General features: G+C 27.8%; 1 long non-coding RNA gene and 1 pseudogene across 1 annotated transcript in view; one reads left to right on the top strand and one right to left on the bottom strand.

Annotated features, from left to right (window-relative positions):
• LOC112595852 overlaps positions 1–23846 on the bottom strand; it is a 44003-nt pseudogene extending 20157 nt beyond the window's left edge.
• LOC112595853 overlaps positions 7043–26667 on the top strand; it is a 35673-nt gene continuing 16048 nt past the window's right edge. Inside the window, exons 1-2 of the long non-coding RNA XR_003114738.1 lie at positions 7043–7132; positions 8703–8798. This is a non-coding gene — a long non-coding RNA (uncharacterized LOC112595853). The remainder of the gene's footprint in view (positions 7133–8702; positions 8799–26667) is intronic.

The following is a 26667-nucleotide window of genomic DNA, read 5'->3' as shown; positions in this document are numbered from 1 at the left end:
CTGCATTATAATTTAAGTTAAATAATAAACACATATATGTTATATGTCATAATATAGACTATGATGTTATTCGTAGTTCGTCATAAATAACATTTATTTTCAACATTAGTTATCTGAATGCTCGAATAGAAAGTCTAAAAAGGCATACCATTATATTAAATGATTGCTTTAGATAATATATTGCTTAAATATTATTATTAATTTGTCCATTCTTAAAAATTTAATTTATTTTTTGTTTTAACCATTAATAATTATACATTTTAGTTTTTACTATGTAACATGACTTGTGATGAGTACCTATATTATAAAGGTTGATAAAAACTATATATAAACATAAAATCCATATATATTTTAAATTTTATAATAATTAATTATGAAATAAATTTTTATTTATTGATTTTTTTTCTTCAAAATCATCAATCAACGCCTACTTGATAGTGTAGTGGCTTCGTAATTTGTACTAAATACATACGCACGTCACACATATTATACAATCCATACCTAAGTTTTATTTTCGTAATAAAAATTAAAAACTCTTTTGTTTCCACTAATCGCGTCTCACATACACATCAACACACGCACAAACTTACAATTTAGTATTGTATTCTTCCATTCATAATATATTGTCGGTTTTAATATCTTTGCATATGTCCTTGGTTTTTTTTTACTTTATTCTTCAAGAGCATTTCTTCTGAATTTTTTTACAAAATGTATAACTACAGTCAAGCTATATTTAAAAAAAAACTTATAGGTGTATTTATATACTAAATATGTAAATATTTTTTTAATTGTTGTTAAAATGACCGTATTTATGTTTTAAACCCTTGTCATATCGTCTATTTTATTAAAGTGGGTATGTCATCATCATTCATTCTATCGTAACACAATGTGCACATCTAGCAGGAGTTTTCAGAGTGCGTTCTGAAATGACCTTTATTTAATGTCCCAAGTGCATTCAGAATGAGGTATCACCCAAGTGTATCTCTAAAAAAGGTCAAATTTTTTTATACAGCCCGTGTGCGTCCCAGATGATTTAGAGTTGCCCAGGGACCATGATAAACATATAATTAATTATTTTGACTTACACTTATTTTTTACATTCTAGCTGAGTGTAGTGACTTTTTATATTTTTTTTTTTTTTTTAGTATTTTGTTCACTGTTTTGAGTTAACATGTCAATCATGTCATCTATATAAATGATATTTGTTGAAAATTAAAAATACAAAACCGTCTTAGTGACACTTATTGATCGTAAATGAGTAACAAAATGTATAGTATTTATCCTCAATGTAACAGCTGTTATAGTGAAAATTACATTTTTAATATTATAGTTTTAAATTTAAACTATAATAGTCAATCGTTGAATTTGTATCTTAAACATTTTTGGTCGATTAATTTATCTCAATTATGTTACTATAACCGCTGACCAAAAATGCAATCAGGCCATTCGATATTATATGTCAATAATACTACAGACGCACTTAGGCAATCGAATATAATTTGTCCATAAAACCCGCAGGCGTATTCAGGCTATGAAAACGGTAAAGATTTTAAACTGGACACGCTCGGGATATTTCCTCATGTGGTCACCGTATTTCAAAAAGGCCAGGGACCATAAATCCGTGTTCGAGATAAAAAAATAACATGATGTACATAATACAGAAATAAATTATACATAATATCCTTTTTCTACAGTAATTTGCATTAACACGCTTTGCACGTATAGAATTATGACTGTACGCGGACATATCTATTATAGCTTATATAATATTTTGTGTTCAAAGTATAATATATTATGTGTATATATATTTGTTTTTATAAAATTATTTAAATTCTATCAGAAAATCCGCAATGTATGTACTTATAATAACTGCATATTTCAAAGTGGGCGGAGGCTTACCTATGCTTTCCTAAATGGAAATTTGTGAGCTTCATTATTTCGACATTATTTTCCGCCGGCTCGTGAAAGATTGAACCGTGTGGGGAGGAGGCGTAAACTCGCATATTTTAATAATATGTCGGGTTAGGTACAACAATAAACCATACGGACCTCGGCAATCTCGACACTGACCATATCGTGTTACAATAATATATAGCCTGGCCCAATCCAATGTTTATCTATGGTACCTATACCTACGTGAAACTGCGTTACATGCACGAGAACAGCGTAATTATTGACGTTCACAGAAATATAGACAACAAATAGATAGTTATGAAAATATTATGTTATTGTATAAAACAGGAAGAGGCGAATTTTAATGTGCGTACCGATTTTTTTGATTCGTACGTCCCGGTTGAACGACACTCTTGGCCTTTGCGACGAGTCGGACTTTTGCGAGTCCGATCTGTACACGTCCAGCATGTTTATGGAGTTTAGCTCGGGATCTGTGAACAAAACGAGTGCATAAACATATTGTAGTTATGTGTATAGAGATATGTGTTAAAGTAATTAAAATATTAAATTCGCTGTCATGCGCGTTGGTGTGTGTGTGTGTGTGTGTGCACTGTGTGTGTTGCGTGTGGTCGTCGGACGCACACGCGCACGCGACGAATAAACATAATGTAAATAACATGAAATACATTATTTTTGTAATAACGACGGCAACAACAACAACAACAACAACAACCATAACAATAACAACAATGCAATTTGGAAAAATAAAAAAAAAATAATAAAAAACTAATAGCCTGCGGATCCAAACTTGTGCGTGTAAAAAAAAAGCTTTTAAAATGAAACGAAATAACAATGATAACTTAGTATAATAATAATATTGTCTTTTATATCCGAGAGGAATATTAACGCCGTTCGAGTCTCCATATAACAGCGGGGCATCTACCATAACATTACAGAGGAGAACGCATCAATCAGTCGACAAAGTATTGACTACGCGAGTTAATAAACCGTATAAGTATACATTGGTTAATATTCTCCAATATCGATCTGTCTAATAATAACGACACTATTAGTCGTTTTACACCGCGTAAACTTCAAACTTTTTGAGAGTTAAACGATATTTACAAGCGCGTTGTAAGCTCAACTCTGCGAATACAATTCGAGAAAACTTTTCGCCCGCCGCCTTTGCACAATAACAACACAATATACGAACGACAGCGTTACCTACATCGAGTCGGCTATTTCGTCGTCTCTATTTATTTTTCAAATATTTTATTTTTATTTTTTATTTTTTATTTTTGATCGATCCGCTCGCCCAACTCTGCGGCGACTGCAGCGGCGGCGGCGTTGAGGTAGGAGTGCGCGCGCGATCGTTGCGTCACTGGCCATGTAGGGTAACCCGGGTATCGGAGCCCGAGGACCGCGTGGCCCACACGAAACTACGGCGCCCACACTGCCCAATATTATATGCGGCACGTATGCGTGTGCGCCGCCGCGTGCCTATGCATTATATTACGATTGTAACGCGTCTTCTCGGCTGACGGACACGGCGGCTTTTCGCATATCAATAAATTTCACATTCAGCGGTCAGGTATACCTACATAATGTGGGTCTTTGAAAATATTATGTTCTCGCGATATCTTAAGTCGTTATAAAAAACAACGTTTTCGAACGTTTCTGAAGACGTTTATACCTTATTTTTCGAGTCAGTTTTACTATTATTTATTCCCACGACAACTTTAATAATTATTTCTTATCTATTCAAAAGCAGAGTATTTTCCGGAGAGCTGTACTTTGCATAAAAATCGAATTTTGAACGAGTAGTTAAAGTAAAAAAAATAACAGCGATACCGTTATGATTAGAGTGTAAAAAATATTTATTTTTTTTTTTTCTATTGTTTTATAACGATTTAATATTACCAGGTAAAAAAATGAATATTTTAAGTAACGTTAACAGTTTTTGAAATAACGAGTGTTTAACGTCCGTTAAATTACCTGGTGTGATGTGTGAATTTATTTATACCTACTATATTTATTAATATTATATTTTCAAGGAGGGAATAGTAAAAGTATCTTGTTTTTATTGCAGTAACAATAAGATGTTCGATAGTGAACACATTTTTGCCGGAGGCGAATGAATAAAATATGGTTGCATAAAAGATTGCGAACATATTTTTCCGCCGTATTTTTATTCGTAGAAAATCAGTCCACCCTATTATAATATTTTGATGTCGTATGCGTATAATAAACGCTATACGTCATGTTAATATTATAATTTGTAACATTATATACAAGCAAAGGAACAAACGCTAAACGCGTTTCTAAAACGGAATCGCGCATATTATTTCGTATTTATAGTAGATATTATCGACCGAAGTCGTTAGTAGACGTTATAAACAGCATTATACACGTTTACCACACATTATAATATTATTATTAATAATATACTATATTGTGTAGCGTGTAAAGTTTCGTGTTCGTTATTAATTATTATTTATTAGTAACATCTTGCCGTTAATAACTCCGTGACTGTGGTAATAGTAAATAATAAATATACGCTTTTATCACTTGATCATATATTTTATTGTTATCAATATCAACTTAACTAAATAAATGAATAATTAAAAACTATACAAGAAAAAATGTCGAAAACATGATTTGTTGTCTTTTTGATTGATGAACAATTTATATTTTATGCGTTCAACGCGTAATATTGTTCCCTTTTATGTCCCCGCGTACAGAAGTGACATCCCCATACACTTCCTCGTTAGCCTGTATCTGAGCGTACGTATAGACACGATTTAATTCATAATTAATATTTTGACAGTGTTAATTATTTCAATTATACACTGCACAGGACATCGTTCGATTGTTATAAGTGTATATATAATATTGACATATCGTATGTATGATATAGCGCACGCGTAGGTCTTTCAATAATACAATAACACTGTACTCATTGATATCCTTTACAGGTGTGTGTGTGTCAAGTTTATATATTATTTATAAGTATATCATAGGTATATGTGTATACGGCAGCGTTTCCGGCGAATATGACAAACAGCTGCTACAAAACGAATTTTGGCCGTCAAGGTCACAGGCGATAACACGCGAAAACAAGAATCTATTAAATTCGCCCACTCGGACCAAAGCTCTAGCGTGTTATATAGCACTACGGTTTGCGAGTGATGTGTGATTACCTATAGTAACTAAATAGTATTACAATACGTTTATAAACCTATATACAAGTTATTAGTACCTATACCTTGTTATTAGTAATTGTATAACTAAGTAGATATAAGAGAAATATGCATATTGTATATAGGTATATACGGGCATCACTCGTCGTAGTTCTATATATGAACATATATTACAAAGGTAATTCTGGAAGGGGCGAGTAGGATACCTTGCTCCGATAACCGTTTGTGCAAGGAGGTACCTCGGCGTTTATTTAAGAAACATGATAAAAGCCAATAATTAGTTTTAAAATCATTTTTTCGAGTGAAATAATGAAAAAAGGTAATAACACTGTTATAATTTACAATAGGTATATCCATTAGAACATATTAGATTACGTCGTGTCCTATCACTCCTCAGTAACTATAGCTAATCCATCAAAAGACAAAACGAATTGTACCTACTTCGTAACATCGAATAACATGACCCGAATAAAAATCAGTAGACTTCCCTATACAACTGATTGATCTGATGAATTTATATTATATGAAGTAATATTATTTTCATTATTTTACTTGTAATTTGTTCGAAAACTCAATGATTTTTAAAAAATTGAATTCTCAGACTATATAATTGAATGACAAATCTATAACTGTGATAATATAATTAACGATTTCACTGTGAAAATTAATATTTCGAGTTACAAAACTTTTTTTTAATCAACAAAGTTTATAGTATTAAATAAATATTTGAAAGTAGGACAAATTATATTTATACTTCTGATCCCGCATAGCCTCACCCGTGATAAAAAAAAAAAAAAAAAAAAAAAAAAATAATGCCTGTGGATTAATCCGTCCTAAATTTTGTTAAAAATAAATTACACGGATTTTTAACACATTAATTTTAGTGGTTTAGACCAATTATAAAAAATACGGGTCTAATATTACATCCAATCATAATAACTATTTAATTTTTATAACCAATAACAACCCTATAATAAAAACAAAAAAGTAATTGAACAATCCCTGTGCGAGTCTTTCATTAAAAAAAAAAAATCCTTTTTAATACGCCCTTACACAGTAGCACGAAAGCAAGTACTATGAAAATGTCAAGTTTCTAGCTTTCACGATTTGAATGTAATGTGTTTACGAATCTGCAGTCATTTAGGACTTCTTCTTTTATATGTGTACATATAATTATATTTTTAAGGCGTTACCTATTATAACAATATCGTACCATTATTCATATTAAACACATATAGATGGTTTTTTTTTTTTTAAATATTTTTTTGTGGGAGCAATTAAAGTTCTATCAATCGTGGATGTCAAGTGTCTTAAATACGAACATTTTGCACTGCGCGGTATTCCCTACGATCATAGTTTATCGTGTGGGCACACGCAGAACGTCGACCTGCAACAGGATTCCCTTTCAGTTTGGAGTTTCTCACTCTCTAGACAACAGTTACTCGTTCGAATTTTGGGGGCAAGAAATCATCTATTCTCCGGTCGACAGACGTCGATTATATTACACGCGTATACTGTTGTTGTTACCTACTATAGTACCTATTATATTATCGTTGTCGGACCATACAATGGCTGAATGGGTGCATCCCGGTGACTGGTGCACCGCGAATGCCGCCGTGATTGATTGCCAAAAGATATGCGTACGTATAATATACAAGTGTGAGTTCCACCCGCGCAACGTGTGTGTGTGTGTGTGTGTGTGTGTGCGTGTGCGCGACATTTGCGGGGGGCGGATCGTAGGAACGATTTTCGGCACACGATGCGTTTTAAACGACCGGACGCGTCTAATCGCTTATTATTCGCCAATCATAATACTCTTCTATATGGGCACGAAGCAAACGATGGGTGCTGAGTAATGTCGTAGTTACATTACTGCGGACACACATAATATTATACACGCAGGTGCGTGCGTGCCTGATATTCCGTCGTCGGATCGTGAACTCGGCGCTCACGAGTTTTTAGTGGACCCGAGGAGAAAACATAATATTGTGACATCACACTGCGGCGGTCAGTGACACCTCGCAGCCCTCGAGCCTTCAGTAAGTAATGACCGAAAAATGACAGATCGCACTTTATTAAAATATTATATTGTAAAAGTGTACGCTTCAGGGTACCTACTTCAAACGTTTAATTCACTCAGCACGGGTTGCATGAAAAATTAATTAATTTAATGGTTCAATAAAATTTAACGAGCCAACCGTGTTTAAGGGACTGTTGAACTCTCTATCGATTCGTTAAATTAGTAATTAGTGATTGTTCGTGCGATCCGGCATCAGTAAAATAATGTATGCATAAAAAAAAGGCCATAAGTTTTCGTCATTATTTAGAATATTATTGAGCTAATTTCGTAGAATAATTATTTTTTGTTTAATATTTAGTATTTAAAATAAATAGTTTATTTATAAATTAATGATTTTGCTTAAATTAAAAACAAAAAATACATTATGTTTTGTTAAGTTGGAAAATATAAGGTATGCTTTAACAATTGCAAAATGGAATCTACGTAAATTAATTATGTTATTGCGTATCTTAGATTCGTTATTTTTTTAAACCTCCAATGTTGAATGTAATATTTCTATTGTTTTATAGTTTTATAAGTTCTAACTTATAACTATTCATAGCCAATCACTCTATCATATTAATATTATTACCCTGTTACTATGAGTGACGTACTATATTAATAATTAATTATACTAAACAATAGGTTACTAAATTTAAAATGCTTAATATTTAATAAAAACATCATATAAGTATATAGTAAGATCACTAAAATATAGTATAATTCTGAATTCAACGTCAAAAATAAAATAGTTGCTATAAATTGTTATTTATTAAGCAAACGTGAATTAATTATCTTATATTTTACTAATATAGGTAGGTTAGTTTATTCCTACACGTATTTTATATAGTTGTAGTTATCAATCAAATATCAAAATATTATACATAATGCAACGCATTATTTTTCCAGTAGATTTTTCGATATTATAAATAGGTATGTCAATATGTGATTAGTTTTAAGCTTTGTATTTTTTAACACAATAAGGTATCAACTATATATTTCAAACTATTGATTAAATAACTATTTTATTCATAGAGTTATGAATATTAAAATATCGTTGTATACTAGTTGAATTTCAATTTAAAAATCTACATGACGCCACGGTGGTTAAACATAAAATCGATTAAGAGGTTTTTATGAAATAATTAAATGAAATTGCAAATTATTCAATTTAACTGTAAAATAGAAGTTGTTTTTATAAATCTATTAGCGACTTCAGAGTGAATAAAAAATAATCACTTTTAATTAAACAAAAAGTATGTTATTTGTTCGTTTATAAATAAACATTTATACTTGTAATTATACTGTTATAATATTATACATTATTTATGGTGTACACTGAAAACAATAAACATATATTATTATTATGTCATTTTAAATCCAATTTACAGTATGCGAATAGATTTTGAGGATAAAACACTTGTGCGCAAAAGTATGTTGTTTGAACACAGACGGCAATATTATAGTTAACGAAACACTAACAGATGGGCTAAATAAATATAATCCATAAAACCAACTACCTAATATATCATTTTCGCTCTGTTGTTTAGTGAACATTAATCGAACAGTAGAGAAATACGAAGTAATGCGAAAGAAAAACTCTTGGAAGTACATATTATCATTGAAACTAAAAAAGCGATGCTCAAGTAAGTATGAATTATAAATTATTGTATTTTTGTACGTGTTTTTATGGTATAAAAAGTAGCAGTGCACTAGATAGAAAAAATAAAACATATTATTTGTTACCTGTTGACTAAATCGGTCACAAAAGAACGACTATAATCATTCAAGGTTTCGTACCAAATTTGGGGACACATTTTTTTTCCTTCGACATTTGTCATACGTGTCATGACATAATCCTGTATGGTGTTCTTTGTTGCATATTAAGTTGGTTTGCTTCTGGCGTACTGCATACGTTAGCTTGCAGTGGTGTATAGTAACCATAGTGTATAATATGCAAACGTGGATTAGTAGTTATATAGGTACTATAGGTATAATATAGGTACTAAGTACTTATATAGGTATTATATATTTATAATGTATTTACCGTCGGATTTCGGACAAACGTGTTCATACAAATGACAAGTTATCGTAATTTATCATGAATTCTCCCGAACGCTTTATTTAAAATCTTACATTAAAACGTATACATATTTTTCTATTTTTTTCTAAAATTGACTATTTAAACAATATTAAAAGCTGTAGATATTATAGATAAAAAAAATTACATGTAATTATGATACAATAGTTAAAATGTCGGTTTTATATCTTGCACGTGGAATAGCAGGTTTACACAACATAATATTATATACCTAACTTGAAAATTGAAATGTATTCAGTATCAGTAGGCGCAGTTTCTCAAATAAATTATCCTACATAGCTATATTTTATGTATATAGTTTACACTTTACACTATCACGGTCCATCAGTAGGCAGGTTAGCAGGCATATAGCTGTGATTTTTACAGATTCCTAAATTGTCGAAAAAACCCCTTTAACTATTTCACGCTGCCCGAATACTGTTTTATAATAATTATAGGTTCATATTAAACGTGCGTATACGGCAGCTATATAATAATATTATGGTTTTGCGTTATCTTCACGATGGATTTAAATTACATTGAATACACGCCTAACGCGTTGATGATCCAGTAGATAACATCTTCGGCCTTGGTGTAACTGCATAATATAATGCATTAATATATTATATTAGAATATAATATGTTTATATATAAAGTGCAGAGAGAGAAAGAGAGAATTAGAGGAGGGATAATAAAAATAACGTAATTTTCCTTGTCCTGGTACAATTTGTTTTATACGACAAAATAATAATTATATTATTATATGATAATAATGATAATAATAAGACTATTAAATTTGTCCACCTCTCGCGGCCTACCCAACGGAAACCGTTGATTGCAGACGGATGGGCGTTTATGAATGTCATGCGTGCGCGTATTATGTATAGCCATTTTATGAGTGCACGTATGACGGGCCTGTTGCACGTTTAAGACAAAGATGCACACATAAGTAATATGAAAATATATTCTACTGCAATGACACGGGATTCGTCCCTGAAAACTGCAGCAGCACGGTTATCCCACATTTTGTACGCTATCGATAATTCACGTGGGTTAAGGTTTTAGTTCTGATCGACGACCGCAACAGCTGATATACGTATAATATATGTGTTGGGTGTACTGTAAAAATATGTACATAGTATTATACATTGTACTAATACTACTAACTACCTATATATTATACGCGGAACTATATCAACATTGCGTCTGTTGTGATATTCTTACGAAACTATCGATAATATGCGCGGTATATTTGAAGTAAGATATCATATATATATATATACATTATACATACGTTTATTATAATATGATATTGTCGTCACACGTACAAAAAATATATACATAAGTATGTTGCGTACTATGAGTACCTAGTACCTACGTACATATTATAGGTCGTAGCCTACTCGTATAGTTAGAAAAAACTATTTTGTCAAACCATAAAAGTTCAGGATATTATATTATGTTATTGTATTCTCGTATAGTCGTATTCGACCCAATAATAACTTTATACATTATTTAAGGTAAATTATTATAGTACATTTAAAGAAAAAAAAACCTTCTGCGATACCCGTAAATAACGTGTAAGTAATAGAGATATAAGATGGATTAGTTTTTTAACTATTCGCTGAATTATAGCCATTTACTTTTAAATGATTTCCTATTTTATAATAATTCTTGTTTTTTCAATTATTCTATGTTTGGTTAGGTCAACATTAGTAGACAAACCTAACCTAACCCAATCTGATACATTTGTAATTTCACCTGTTTGTGATCCACGTAACATGATTAATACTGTGCAATCAATTATGTACATTAGCAATTACGATTTATAACAGTCATGTATTATATTATTATAGAAAATCAAGTTTGTATTAAATTGTTTTATTCAAGAATACAATCGTCCTTTCTTTTTTAATGCCTTGAATTATGGTGGTGATTCTTCATTCTTCAATATACTTTTTCTAGTAAATAATGAGTTATTGTTATATAGACATTAGACACTTTATAAGAATACTTTTTTCAAATAAAATTATTTTATTCACTTAATAGTACAACAGTCCGTAAGTGCAATATGATACAATATTTTTCCTCATAAAAACAAATTTCTTTTTTTTGTAATACATAGCAGTATACAATATCCATTACGAATAAAATAATTCTAAGATATGAAAGTTCTTATGATTAAATTGTATTTAATACTGCATTAAAATCGAAATTCGTTATTAACTGTATTGTATATTTTCATTAATACATTTTATAGATATGTGTCTACTAACAGTTATGTTTAAATATTTTTTGCTGAAAAATATTCGTGAAAGATTGAATAACATCAGTAATTTGATTATTCGTACATTAACACAGTAACACTAAACTAATCTCTCTTGATATTTTCTTTAGTAGATATTTTTATAACGTATAATGTATGCATTAGTTACACAGTACAATAGATATCTGTTTAATTGGAAATCAAGAATCGATGAAGCCATTGAGTAGTGGTACACCGTATGTATATCATGATTCATGTATATCAGACATGAGTTCTTTATTTAATAATACATATTGGCACTTAAAAGTTATAATTTATGAGTCTAGTTAAGACTTTTATTGATAAAAATTATCGATAAAAGTAGTAGTAATGTATGAGTATAAGTTGCTATACATTTTATTTGATGCATATATTCATGTACCGTAAAGGAAATTGTATGGTAAAAAAAAAAAAAAAATAATGGTAGGCCGCACGCCTGGTCGAAAATATTTTTTTTCTAGTCCAAGTTCGGTAGCTTTAGGCCGTTCAAGGTCGGCGTAGGTACCTACTCAAAATCTAAATAATGAAAACATTACTACACTCCATTACTCGACTGCAAAACACACGGCTTGTGATAGGTATAATATGTGCACGCAAATTGACGCTAGTGGGCGTGACAGGTGTAGGTAGACGATCGGGCATGTTACAATAATTATATTGCAATAAAATACAATATTATACGAATGTGCGCATATAGTTTTCCACGAGGGAGACGATCAACTTCAGCTGTATGTATAGTTCTATAATATGACTGTAAAATACAGGCCTAACGCCTGTGGTATAGGCACACTGTAGAACAAACGCCTCCGCACTTTAATGTATTATACATGATGACGACCGTGACAAGGGCATATATAAAATATTATATAAAAATTAAAATATAAACTATATACATATATTCATGTGTGTATGTATGTGTGCGTAAAATGTATATTTCATATGTCTATTCGATTTATTTAATAATTATGACTATGATGATAGTATTATGTTGTGTTGCTACTGTTTACAATCTTTCCAACGTTATTATTATCATGCACAATATGAGTTTATATTTCCTCAGAGAACGCAATATAAGTAAACGCAATTCGATTAATTTTCACTGCTGTTGAAGCTTATACTAACCTTCCTACATTACATATTTCAAAACAATACTAAGTGATTTCCAAGGCCCGTAATCAACGTGTCACAATATGTTATAGAAAAAATAATATTTTAATTTAATTATACTTATTAAAAATTATTACATGAATTTTGATTTTTTTCATTAAAATATATATTATATAAATGTATTTATTCTTGATATATTATATTATAGATTTTGGAGCAAAAATCCTCATTAGTTCAAAATATAAATTGATTAACAAAATGACTTAAAAGTGAAACAAAAAAAAATAAAAATAAAAATATATATACATTTAAGTTACACAATTATTTTTCTTAGTAACAAACGTACAATCAACAAACACTATTCAAACTTGCATGTTTATATCATTAAATAGTGTTGTTAAAATGTGTAGGGGTGTAACAAACTATCAAACACTATAACTATTTAAGCTTTCTATCTATTTATCTGCATCAAATATCAGCATTTCCTCGGTACACAAGTACATAACAAATACAAATAGCCATTATTATAATTAAAAATCTAAACTTGAAATCATATATATAATCTGAGAAATGAACTCTTTTCACTAAATAATGAAACTAGGCAATATCTTTTTTGGTATTTTGTTATTAATTAGTAAAATATTATTGAAAACGCATTTTAGATTTGTACGAGTTTTTATTCAGATAATAAAAATATTTTGAACGATTAAGAATAGAAAAATGTTATTCATAATAACTTATATTTTATATAGTTATATTATTATATATTATTATTTTATATTATTTTTGTTAACTTATATTTTTTAAATGAGAAATAACTTTTTATCCTGTAAATTGTTAAGCAAATGACTATTTTGTAAATTTTGATATATCTTAAGTGTTTACAATAGATGCCCTGCCCTATCCAGTTCTATCATTAAATTGTATGAGCTATAAACTATAAAATATATAACATAAAATTTAGCTCATAATATATTACGTTATACTACAGGTTTAGTAGGTCTTATATGTGGTTAAACTGACATAAAATCAAGTTCTTCCCTCCCCAAGTTACGCTCATACTCGAAATGCTTAGATAAGCAAATATTTTAACTACTGAAGATTTTATAACAAATGTAACTACAACCACCATAATACCATATAAATCTACTAAAATTTACCTAGGTACCTTATATACAATTTCAGACTTTACAAATTTTAATCAATCTAGTTTACTGATTAAAGTATATTGTTCAACATATTTATTAAAATTAATATTATGAAATACATAACTTATTTAAAGCTTTCAAATACTTACCAATATTTAATATAAAAATGAGTTAAAATAAACATTACCAACCTAATATTTTATAAGTTTGTGAAATAAGAATATAGGATTTAAATTTTAAATTCTAAAACTATTTGTACGTGACTAAACTAATAAAATAAATAATAATATGTTTTTCTACATCATAAAATATTAAGTAAGTAATGACACAATACGTTTTATTACTACAATAATTAAAAAAAAAAAATTCATTCCTCAATAGGGATAAACATCAATAAGCTGATTGGTTTATATAGTAATAAAATGTTTTATATTCCATCAATAATGCTTTGTAGAATTTATTTGATGTAGGTAATATTACTTTTAAAACAATAATATCATTAATAGGTCACCACAAATTTCATAACTTTCTCAAAAATTTCTAAATACAAAAGCGTATTATAGCTAAGTTAATTCAATAAAAGTTGCTCGGGATTTAACAAATATTATTCAAAAGTAAATATTACTTAATATTTATAGATAATAATTGATATGACATTTTTTTATTTTATAGTAGTATTTTTCAATATTATGTATATTATTTTCTTATTTGAAGCTTAGAATTTAGAAAATAATAAGTTACCAAATGATGAACAAAATTTAAATGTTGCATTATTGAATCACTATAGTCATTCTAATAACGGAATAAAAATATTCATAGTGTACAAAAATAACAATGCCTTATATTTATTTACTAACTTAAAGGTACAATAATATTGTACATATGAGTATTTTCAGAATTCTGCGACATTATTATAATAATTTATGATGGACTGTGCCGGAGGTCTAACGGATTCCTTTACTAGTAGTTTTATCACAATTTCGAGTGTGTGTGATAAGTTCAAATGGTATGTGCAATAATGAAGACAACAATTAGTTAAAATTCAGAAAGTGTCTATCGTTAAAATGTTAACTATTAGCAAACTCGCATCATAACTCATTTATTTTACAAACATGCCGTTTTGGCAAATATGTTTTCTATTTAGGCATTGTCATCATTATTATGTACTTATTTTTCACTGGCAAGTACAAAGATGCAAAATCACTATCTATCCTAATAAACAGTATTATAGGCACCTGTACACTGGAAAATGCGTTCTATTTATAGGTAAATTATTATTTGCTTTGTATAACAAAATGTTGTGGATCCGCGCGACTTCGAGATATCATAATTACATTATAAACACGTGCAAGATTATATTATATAAAAAAAAAAAGTATACATAAATACATTATATACACATTATATTTGTAGTACCGTTAACATTGTGTAGGTTTGTCGGAGACCCATATTGATTTACATAAACGCTAAAAGATAAACTCGATCCTACGAAATGCACGCCCACCCTGCTAATTAATGTGTTTCGCAGTAGTACGTAGCGCTTTATAGTGATGTCATATAATATTAAATATAATAAAACTAGCTAAAGCTGAGTAGATTGTCGAATAGAATGAGAATCGAGCAAACATAGTAAACAAGGAAAAATTACTTATTTATTTATACATACATAAAAATGTGTTTAGTATGTTCATTTTTTTTTAATTTGTCAAAATTATGATTTATAACCATTTTTACATAGCTGTATTCTTGCGTATGGTTATCAAATAAGTAAATAGGTCATAGTAGATACATATTGGTTTTAAGTTTAACGTAGTATCTATTTCAATGTTCATAATATAAGCTTTAATATTAAAAAAAAAAAAAAACATAATTCCTACAATATTATAATATATAGCAATATACTTTAAAAAAATGTCTACAAAATGCATGTTTTGATTAAAAAGAATGCTTTCATACTTTTCATAAAATAATTGATAATATTAATAACAAAAAAGTCTAAATTTAAATTTATAATACGCGTGTAAAACAGTTTTTAATAGTTGATTTAAAGATATAAAGTTATTATAGGTTATATAATAATAAAATTTATACTATTACATAAACAATTTAATACTAAGAATAGTTATAGTATTTTAATTATTTTTAAATAAAATTCATAAAAAATATAAAGAAATGTATGTCGACTAAAATGTATCATTTTTTACTACATAAAATAACTACGGTTTTATATCTTTATAATTTAATTTATAAAAAGCTATAAACTGACCCAGTTTAATATTAAAAACAATGAAAATAAAGAACCTCATGAATTTATCTAGATTTTATGTATACACGTATAATTGTTTAATAAATTGTAATTTATTTTATTGCGAATAAAGGAAATACTATATCGTTTATTTTTTCTTCTTTAGTGTTGTTTAATTATTTTTATTTTCATTTCAGGAAAATTTGCTCTTTCAATTTTACACTTCAAAATAATTTTTCATTATTTTAGATAAAATATTCTATAATATTTAACATTTAACACTATTTTTCACAAGTATTCATAATCTACATGTCTAATATTATAGTGTAAATTGGACAGAAACTATTTCCTAATTTCCTTATATTGTTTGACAAATTACTATAAATATTTATTTTTATACAATTTTCTGTATGTCATCATTTTTTTTTTTCATTTTCAATACTTTAAGTCATTGTTTTAAATATTCTTAACGATTTTCTGTATGATATCTGGTTAATCGGGCTTATAGTGTCTTTCCTAATGTCACTATTCGAAGGGCATTAGAGGACAATAAAATACGATCTATTGTATTTTAGTTAAATGTTTATCTATTATCTTATGTATTCAGTATGTATTGTAAAAAAAAAAAAAAAAATGAGACAATCGACCATTTAAAGCAAACTTCCAGATTGTTTTGTTTCCATTATAACTGAAATATTATTAGCATAAAACTAATCGTGCTTGATTTGAATCAATAATTGGTCGATCCTCCAATTATATCAATTTCATGTGAATTTAATGTATTATTATACTAAAAAACGTCTAAGAATTTTGTAGACCTTGAAAAATTATATATTGTATTTTTTCTATTTCATATTAACAAGACCAGTATAATTTTACGTTAGACGCTAATTGGCAGATCAACATTATCATATTCCTTTAGGGCATGTATATAAGAACTATGGATGCTAAATAATATATACTCACTCATATGATCAGCTTTTTGATCGTTGTTACTTGTTATGAGACTAACGTGTTAACTACATAGAAATGTTTACTTGCGTTTTGTTAAAACATTGAAACGGATACACCGATTCGAGCCAGTTATGAGCTATTAAATATAATTTTATTTTTTAAGGTCGTTAAGTGAATACTTAAGAGTTAAAAATGTTAAAAAATACTATTAACTAATGAATTGATAAAAAAAAATTATTTATGTAAGCAATTATGTCTTAAAAATATATTTTCAAAATACTTAATAGTAAATAATAAAAAAAGTTTAATTTTCTATAAAATAATATAAAGCTAATTTTTTTTTTTTAAATGTATTTATTTTAAATAAATCTGGTACTTATCATATAAATAGTCCTCATAAGTTTTAGAACTTATGAGTCTAATGATATATTATTATCGTAACTAATTTATTAATGTAATCTCTCAATTTAAATTTCAGGCATTCTTTTCATCTTCGCTCGCCCCATTTTCACTTTTAAACTATTTTATAATTAGAATGTTTATAGTAAATACTCTATAAATAATGTTTGTCATTTACATATTTAATTTCACGTTAATAATCCAAGAAATTATTTAGAAACTGAATTAAAATGTTTCAAATCTATATTAAATCAAATAAAATAGAATAGAATATAACCAATTACTTCTGTTCATTTAAAAATTTAAAATCGTATAAAGTTAATCTATACTATATGTATAGATGTAAAACTTATGTATACAATCTCAAGTGACTATTAATTAATATAAAATACATAAGCATCTAATTTAATAGATAAATTGTATTTCTCAAATGGTTTTCATAATATTATTGTGATAATTACGCGTTATTGCACCTAACGTTTTCTTTTTTCTTAGTACCCTCATTCGAAGAGAATCAATGCAGTTTATTACTATGGCACGATCATAATGTTATAGTTAATAATTATATATCTACTACCTACACATATTTCTGGTTTCTAGTAATAATGACTTTAGGTTACATAATAATAATGTAGTAAGTAGTTATTATTTTATACTAAAAAAAATATTTATATAATTCAATAATTGATATAACTTAGAAAAAAAATTCACTTTTAAATAACATTATTAATTTATTTTTATTTAACGTTTACTTAACTATATCTATTTCATTTTCAGATATCATACAAATTATTTATTATACTTTATAAATCATAATTTGTTCTTATTTAAATATATTATATTTTGTAACTATACATAATATAGGTATTTATTTATAAAATTATAAGATAATCAAACACTTATGAAAAATATACTTAAAACCCTGTGTAATTTATTATAATATTTTTAATAGAGTAGCTTGAGATAATGAGATAATATTAATATTATGTTCACAATTTCACATAAGTTATCACCATTGGAATCACTATTATAGTTAATACAATCAAAATAGAAAATTTTATAATTTACGTAAATTATAATTATTTACTGAGAATACTATTAGAAAATTGTATATGAATATAGTAGTTAGTAAAAATGTAAAAATATAATACTCATGGATAATAAGTAATAAAATGTAATAAGCAATTTTTATTTTATAATACGTATCATAGTAAATAACTGGCGCGATAATCACGTGGCATTCGTTTTGATTTAAGTACAATATGATATAATAATTTAAAGTATATTTTCTACAAACAATAGTATCATATCAAACATACAAGCTAGAAACCGGAAAAAAAACGTTTCGTCCAACTATCCATTTATAGTAATAATGTAATATCATGTTCATGTTTAATGTGAGTATGTATGGTAATAATATGCAGATGCGTAGCAGTGACAAAATTGTACACTTGTGGGTACTACTCGTAAATTAATAATGTTGGTACATAGTACAAAATATTTGAATATTTGTGTTTAATTTTCAAGTTAATGTCCTGTAGTGTGATTACGAGAGTTCGAAGTATATTTTTGTACACATTAAAGAGATAATGATCATGGAGATCTTTCACTGGTTGATAAATGTTCTCGGACCGTATTTGTGCTTTAAAGTCCGGCGCAATACAACGTTAATGTTGGGTAGAAATCAAAACTTTTCTGACTAAAAGTACAAAAGTTCCAATTAAAATTAATGAATTCAATTGTTTCTGTGGTTTTATCAAAAGTATAATTAAGAGGAAGTTAAGGAGTTTTGATACTCAGAAGTACAAACAAGTTGTATTATTATTGTTTTCATTTTTAGTCACGTTTTAAAAACCTACTAAAATGGTGTATGATTAAAGAACTTTAAGTACTTATATAATCATTAATAAATATAGATAATAGGTAGTTGGTATATGAAACAGAAAAAAAATGTATTGCTAAATTTACAAGAATTATTTAATATATAATATATTTATGGAATTCAGTTCTAATCAAATTTTTAATTTAAACAATTAAGAAAATATACATAAAAACAATAGTCTACTAAAAGTATTTCAGTAAACATACGGCTCAATTGACTTTCAACTGTCAAAGTTTTATTTTTACTTGAAATTAAATTATCCTTAACCTTATTTTATAATAAATGATTATATATTTTATACTTGTTTATACCGATCTGGTAACCATGAAATAGTAAGATTTCTGTTCAAAATATTTTTGAACACCTTTATTTTATACTAAATTTCTATGAAACATGTAAAAACACTAAAAAAAAAATGTCCCCCAATAAGTTGATAAAAATTAAATTCAGTTAAAAATTACGAACTGTCGACTGGTAATAATTTTTGTTGAAAAACAATCCTTCGTCGTGACCCGCTTCTGCCACGAACACTTAGATAAACGTACGTATGAAAATCTATATTTTTCACGAAACAATATAGTATAATATACTTCTATTTTAATGTTATATATTATATCATGCTGGGATGGAATAACGTCGTGACCTTTCTTATACCACGTGCGCACATATATAAGTAATATATATTATTATTATAATACTCCCGAGATTCGGATCAACTCGTACATAGCCCGTCCCGTCCTATATAATTGATTTGCCATTATTCTAGATGAGATATATTATATTTGTATAGGTACCTACAACTATAGCTCATAGCTGTACCTATGTGTATTTGTTTGACGGTCAAAAGTGGCGCAGAGGCGTTGTGCACGGAATAAACCGCTCGTCCGCACGGGAGGCGGTTGCACCTACGCTTCATCAGTGTGTACCTATATAACGTGCATATATATACTTCATAAATATTATAGTGCACAACAATATTCGGACATCCGTCGGTCTATAATTCGATTCGTTCACCAATACGGTGTTTTTATTTTATTGTTCTCCGTATCGTATAGAAAATGTCACTTATCTCGACAGCCAATTAATAATATAATGTGTGTATATATCCGTTTTTAAAATCTTTATGGCCCACGTCGTATGTGGTGTACTGATGTGTCACGTATCGAAAATATAATATTTTAAGACTAACGTCATTCTTTATACCTGTATACTGATTATATTACATCTCGTATATTGTATTGATGCATTTTACATCAATGCAATGCGTTATATTGAATACTTAAATATGATTATTTTCGGACAACATTTTAAAAAAAGGTCCACCACAAAGGGGACCCGAATACCATCAATCATCGTTCTATGACAGACGCTTAAAAACGTCAAATAGTAAGTTAATTTTCCGTTCATCAATGCGGCATAATAGTGTGGTCCGGCGTAAAGAGTTTATATTTTATTTGGCGATTGATGTTGTCCGCTCGATACGATCTTTTACGTCAATAACAATTAATATTTCATGTATACGTACACACATATACATAAATACACAATGTATATTATTTGACGTAAATAACTAAATCGTCGTGTACCTATATATATATTTATATACACACTGACAAGTCTTAACACTCTAAGCCTACGCAAACATATAATACTATGTAATACAATGTGAGTCCGGTACATGGTTACGATTTTATCATTCATATATTAAAGATATTAATCTGTTTTTACAAATATGATCATCGTTATCGTTTTTTTTTTCCACTGGACATTCAACATTGAATGCAATTAACATACAAATGTAATTTCCTCGGAACAAAAAGTGTGCATACAATTTATTTATTATTTTAACACCTTATATATTTTTTTGTTTAGGTCAACGTGGGCAATTATTCATTTGGGGTTTTTACTGATGACTTAAGAACTGAGTAAAAGTATGAAAAATCTAATGAGAAAATCTTTACCATAATTATAGGGTTTAAAATAAATAAAGATGTAATTTACTGTTTGCTACGCACTGTATTTCTATTAATATTGCATAGCTAACATAAAACTAATATAGAAATCAGAAAACTCTATTCATAACTCAGTTATCAGAAACCTATAGATTGACAAAAAAATAAAAATAAGTATTGGAAATAAGAAAAATATTCTAATCCATAAAAGTATTTATCTATATAAATTTATTTTAGTGGGGTTTTTATCTACTCAAAGATGTAAGAAATAAATAAGAATACATTTTTTTTGAAAATCACAATTATTCAAATTATGTGTCGTAGGTCCAAGAGGCGTAGCAATCGTTAGTCAAGTTGAGATACAAAATAGGAAAAAATTAATATTTTACAGTGTTACGATGATTAAAACGATAAATAAATAAACTTTTAAAAATACAAATGTTATCTCTTCTCGTAATTTATAATTTAAGAGCCGGAACAAATTGTTAGGAGACAAAAAAACAGTGTAAGTTATGTAATGCTATTAGACTAATACATTTAGCATTATTAACATTAAGTTTTTATTAAAATATGTTGACCAAAATTTTCTGGTTTAAAGTAATAAACAAAAAACAATAGACATGAATAATGTAATAAATTTACAATCCCGGTAATCACTTAAGAACAAAGCTCTCATTATAAATTCATAGAATCATATAAAGCAAAAAATATTGCAGGGCCTATTATTCTGATAAAAAAAGCAAATAATAATGAAAGAGATGAGTATTAATTTTTATTGAATAACAAGACATTTATTCTTTCTACATCCATTGCATATGCAGTGTTTGTTTAAACATTTTTTGGCCAATGAAAACCTGCTGGCAAAACTTTTATTGATAATCTTGATGTGGGTATACTCGAATAGGTCATTCAACTTGTCATTCATCGAGTATACACATTATCTTAAAATTTAAACGTGGGTATATAAGACACATATCGTCAACCGTCCATTGTATCTTTGTAATAACTGTATAAACTATTTGGCCCGAAATAAATAGGATGTATATATAAATATATTGCAAGGATGTTTATCATTTACTTAAAAAGGATCAAAATGAACACATATACTATGTTATGTAAATCTATAATCATGATTAATTTTTTTTGAAAACTATGTAATAAATAATATGAATATGAATATATTTAATTATTTTTTATGTTTCTATAATTTCTACAAGCTATCAAACAATGTTTTTAAAAATTAATAATAGTTCAAAGAAATTTTTTTACAGTACAATATTATGTACAAGTTTTGTTGTTAAGAGTTTTTAACAAATAATGTATAATATAGATTATTAAAATCAACATGCTTAAAATTTAATTAGAATTCAGCTTAACTATATATAACAGAGATATTAATTCGAGGATGAGATTTTAATAAACCAATATACCAATAAATATATGTTTTTAAATTGAATGGATTAATTTTTTTTTTCATTTCATTGTTTACAAAACTTTGTTTAAAATATAAATATACAAATAATAACAAAAATATTATTTATTTTAATTAAAAATCGAAAATTAAAATTTATTTTACAAAATCTCTCTTTATAAATTCCTAATTAAACTTTTAAAACCTTTGTATCTATGTTGTCGGTACTAATATACTTATAACCACGCAGATTTACTTTTAATTCAAATTAATTTTAACAAGTTTTTAGATAAAACCTTTATCATGCTTAAATATTATAAATCTTTACAATGGTAGTTAGTTACAAAAATATCATAAATTTATTAATAACTAATATGTTAAAAAATAAGCGAATGATTTAAAAAAAGTTTGCGGTATAATCAATTGATTAACACGGTTAAAAGTGTATGACTCTTAAAAAAATAATTAGATAAATCATTCAATCATACGAAAGATAACTTGTGCGTTAATATTTGAAAGATAATTACAATGTTTATTGTATACGTTGGATATAAAATAATTATTAAAGAATTTAGTAAAGTGTTTAAAAATCCACAAATGCAATGTTTTAAATACTACACTGCGTATCGTATCTATACAATTTTGTGTTAGATGATTATAGTTCAAATTGATTATTTAAAAATGAATAGGATTTTAATGAAATGCGCCAAACTTTATAATAAAGCACTGTATATTATAACGTAGATAATAATTTAATACTAGACAAATAAACGTTATCCAAACTATAAATCTCTAATCCTGATCCTCGAGAGCTGAATTATTAGAAATACAAATAACCTTTCATATATTATTGTCATATTATAGCAGCTGCAGGTATTCATAAACAAACGGCCGGCCGAATGTGGTAGTTTCGTAGCCGAACGAAGTGGAAAATATTCGTATCCACAGCAGTAATTACCGCGGTGGTTTGTGGGTAGGTAATTAAATTAAATCACCACAAACCGTGCCAACAATTTGCAAATGTTCAAATGCTATTCTACTATACTCCATCGTAGGACGCGTGTAAGTAGGCAGGTGGGTAGGTCGTACAATGAATGTACAATATACATAAATATAATAATATGTATAAAGGTACCTAGGTTGCAGTGTGGCGTGGTCAAAAGCTTCATAATATCATACGATAGGGTTACGGTCCAAAAAACTTAACACTCACCATGGTCTCTTAGAAACATTTAAAAATCGAACGTGAACCCACGCCGAGCCTTTTAGTCATTTTCTTCGAATTGGCACACGAACAATTGTAGAAATGAAAAAAAAAAAAAACCCCGAGAAAATATCGTGCAAAAACGGCGATGCACCGCGAAAACTGTACGCGCACGTATCAAATATAATAATAATTGCACTCGCACCGAAACTGCGCGCGCGCCGACTGCACCAGACCGCGGACCGGTCGTATTGAAACTGGTTCGCCGTTGCCTGGGCGCGTTTGAACCGACCGCGTGTGGCCCTACTCCGGCACCACGGCGACCACTACCTCTATATTATTAATAATAATAATATTATCACGACAATATCATTGTTTTAACAACGATATTGTCCGCGCGCACTGTTTTACAATAATAATAATAATAATATGAATTATAATCGTATATTGACGCGCGTAATACGTAGTCGGATAACGATATTATCGTTATTCGTGTTCGAGTATAATTTTGGAATAGAGGTATACGCGTACCCCGAAAAGGGTAAAATGGTCAAATAGTACTTTTTTTTTTGTCGGATTTCGCCCGGGGCAGCAAAACGTTATAATCGAATTATTGTACCCCGGTTCAAGAAAGTTTAACGTACGAATTGCATTAATTCCTTAACAAAAAAACTTAGTACCTATGTCTACTAGCGAATAATAACAGACGATGGCGGAGAGAATAATTATTCGTATTTTTTCTAATATAACAATTAGATATAGTAACGATTCACTATTATAAACTATTATATTCACTATAATATTATATACTTAAAGCCCATATTATATTCAAATTCATGAGATGTTTTTTTACTACCTTTACTTGTGGAGTCTCCTTTGGAGATACAAGCTACTGTTATTTTAAATTACAATACCTTATTTATAAATCAATGGATAATTTTTCTAAATATTTTGTAGTATTAAGATCGATATTTTCACACATAGTTTTTGAGTTGTTTAACTTTGCAAGCGTAGGATACGAATTCCATAATAATTTGTTTGGAAGATATAAGGACAAGGTTAGGTTGACAAATTGACAAGATTAATATTTAATAATTAATATTAATCTATCAAAATCATTATTATTTATAAAAATAGTTAAAGTATATTACATCTATTTTATACTTGAAATTAGATTTAAGGATAAGTCTTTAGTATTAACTTTTTAATAATTAGGAAACTACTTATTAGAATTTTAAATTAGGCGATTCAAAGTTTAAAAAAAAATATATATACACTAAATAAATAAAATTATTATAATATTGGATAGATATACCTATTACCTAGTATTTATTATACGCAAACTATTTAAATGGAAAACTTTATACCATATGAATTTATATTATCATCAGGTACTATCCATAGTTTATTACTCAAAAAATAACTAGTTTGAATTTTGATTTTTTGTACGTCAAATTTTTCAGCACCGAATTATCTGCTAAAAAATGTACTATACAAAATGGGAATTTCATTCAATTGAAAAATAGAAGTTTATATAGTTAAAGAATACTCCTTAAGTAATACAAAAAATGCCTATACTGTGAAAATATGGTCTTTAAGTATATTTAAAAATTCTAAAAATCAGAGTTTATAAAAAATTACAAGTAAAGGAAAAATTGAGAGTGAGTATGCCTGTAGGTGAATTACTTTATATACATGAACTATGATGGTTTATAGGTACATAAATACATCATATATATTACAGTTACATGACAATAATAAATATGCGTTATCATAATATTGTATCATTATAATATTTTCAATTAAGTTTCGAAATTCAAACGCCAAACGGGCGGCACACGATTAATTTATCAATGCTGTGGCAAATTAATAACAGTGAAATTGCAAAAAAATTAATATTTCCCTTAACCGCCGCATACGAACAAAAACGAGATTACACGGCACGAACTATAGCAATTGTTTAAGCTATTTTTTTTATATTTTAAACGTGGAGGAAGTGTATAACAATTAACAAATACATCTGGAACCTTTGTTAGTATACAAATTAATGTTTCAATTTTTTTTTTTTTTTTTTACATGGTTTTTTGATATGTTGATAAATTTTCGAGATTTTTTCCTCCTCTCTTCGACCCATTAATTAATTATTTAACTGCACACATGAATGTGAAATGTATATTATATGTTATTAGTAATTTAACATTTTAATCGTGATATTAATTAAAAATTAATATTTTCCTAAATATCTGTTTATAATTTATACAATAAATATTATCATTTTTTGAGTTTCACATGATCAACAGTTTTTAAAATCACACAGACGAAATATATTCGTATCTACTTGAAATTATGCATAATGATAAATAGTGTACAAATTTTCAATATACCTACTACTGCAATATTTAATACCTAAACTTCTCTTCAACACGCGTTACAGTTCTCACGACTTAAATAGGTAAATAATATATGATAATATTTGCCATTAGTTATATAATTGCTAAGGCTAAGTACGCGTGTACCCAATAAAACCTTTTAGTTTTTGCTATCTTGCGGTATTTTTCTATTAAAAGTGTGTTTTGTTGTATAATGCTTTCAAATATTAAAACATTAAATATATTAAATAAGTTTAAAATTTTAATAATTTATAGATTATCGGTAAATAAGAGATAATAACAGTAATAATAATGTGGTTCTTAGATTATTTTTAATGTGCTGCACTTGTAAACTTTAATCTCAAAAAATAAAACAATATATTTGTAAAACAAATTAATACTCAATATTTACAGACTTTTTGTTCGGAATTAAAAAAATCAAACAAGTTTGTAAAAACC

This window comes from Melanaphis sacchari, unplaced genomic scaffold (genome assembly GCF_002803265.2).
Source record: "Melanaphis sacchari strain LSU unplaced genomic scaffold, SCAv2.0 Contig2_pilon_pilon, whole genome shotgun sequence".
NCBI classification, from domain to species: domain Eukaryota; kingdom Metazoa; phylum Arthropoda; class Insecta; order Hemiptera; family Aphididae; genus Melanaphis; species Melanaphis sacchari.
This window is presented reverse-complemented; position numbering and strand designations above follow the sequence as displayed.